Below are 1,894 nucleotides of genomic sequence, written 5' to 3'. Positions count from 1 at the left end.
AAGAGTCAGGCCAGAGGCCCCTGCACAGTGACCCCACCACAGCAGAAAGGCCACCTCCTCAGCCAGCTCCCCCACTTTGATCCTCTTTAAAATGATGCTGTATTTGGAAAAGTTAAACTTAATTATGAGTGCAAAAGCACTTGGGTGCTGAAAATGAAAACACAGAACCTTTGTAGTTTCTATGAACCTGACCCTATAGACCATGTCCAGGACAGAGGTTAGTAAACTATGGTCTGTGGGCCAAATCTGGCTGACCAGCTGTGTTTGTAAGTAAGGTTTTATTGGAACACACCCACCTTTGTTATTCACGTACCACCTCTGGCTGCACTCCTGTTACACTGGCAGAGCTGGAACTGCAAACGTGAGCATGTTGCCCACGAGAGCTAACTGGCTCTTTACAGGAACTGGTTGCCAACCCCTACAGGACCGTAGAAGCCCACGGCTCCATCGAGATTCCTCCAAGAGCTGAAACAACCAGAATCCCGTCTGAGAGCAGAACGGCTATCAAACACTAAGCACACATGGTGTGCCAGGTATACCAGGTGCAGGCTCAGGACACTGCAGGCCCTGACCTTGGCCTTGACCCTCCAGGTGAGAGCATCCCATTACAGAGGAACTGAGGGTAGCTCAGCGAGGCTAAGGGCCATCCTGAGGCCACAGAGCAGGTGTAGGTTTGCAGCCTAGTCCCCAGCCTACCTCAAGCCAGACTCCTGAGCACCAGAGAATGCTGTCTTTCCCCAGAGTGCATGAGGGAGGACCTCAGAGACCTCCAGCCCCAGTCCCTCACCACGGCAGGGAGGCGGAGGCCCGGATGATGAAAGAGACTGCCAAGGTCACTCAGAGTCCGTGGCAGAGATGGACTGAGGCTTCTGTTCCCTACTCAGTCCTCCCCCTCATCTACCAGGTAGCCCTCAGGTGGCCCTCAGCCACCATAGCACAGCAGGAAGCAGCTGCTCTGAGCCGGGTGAGGCTCTGCGCAGTAACAGAACTTATCTGTGTACAAGACAGCCATGCGTGCATTACCCCCATTTTCCAGGTGAAGATACCGAGGGTCAGAAATCAAAAGGGCACAGGGCTAGCAGAGCCGAGGCATGAAGGTAGTTTCCCTTGGGTCTGAAGCCTGTTTTCTTTTCACCACCCAAGGTGCAAGGAGAAGTGGGCTTGCCAGGCAATCAGAGATGGACCACAGCCCTCTGTTCTTCAGGGCACCCTGAGAACTCCACACCCTCTACCAGAACCAACCTGCACTCAGTGGGCTGGGGTGGCCAGGGCCTCCTCACCCCCCTTGCTGGTGTGTCATGAGCACAACCAGCTCCTTTTTTGTTTCCTTTGGAGCTACTCCAGACCCCTGCTCACCCCAACATTGCTCCTGAACCTGTAGCTACAGAGATTCCACAGGCTTGGGCACCAATGAGACGCAGGAGGGTAGGCTGACAGAGGGAGAGCTGGAAAAGGAGGGCTTTGGGGCTGGGCACACACACATTCACATTCCTGTGGGTTCTCATCTCCAGCAGATATATGTGCTCTGCTCAGAGCAACGTGACTTCTCAGGCCCACAACTCCCGCATCTGTGAAATGAGGGGTAGTGAACTCAGAACACCTAACAGAGGTCTCACGTCATCAGCACTACGAAAGCTCTTGCTGCCACCGTCATCGTTGACAGTACAGGGAAGAAACTGAGGTGCCAGCAGCTTAAACGACCTGCCCAAGGCAGCCTAATTCAAACTGAATCACAAATCCTTAATCTGGAGCTCACGAGCCATCCAAATGCACTGAGGCTTTGTGTGTGGACACAGTCCCCTGGGGAGTAGGTCTGTGGCTTTCAGACGCCTCAAAGGACTTGTAACCCTCCAAGGTTAGAGCACTGTTCAGACCTAGGGTTCTTGGTGGATGT

This window comes from Tupaia chinensis, unplaced genomic scaffold (genome assembly GCF_000334495.1).
Source record: "Tupaia chinensis unplaced genomic scaffold, TupChi_1.0 Scaffold000459_1, whole genome shotgun sequence".
Taxonomy (NCBI): Eukaryota; Metazoa; Chordata; class Mammalia; order Scandentia; family Tupaiidae; genus Tupaia; species Tupaia belangeri.
This window is presented reverse-complemented; position numbering follows the sequence as displayed.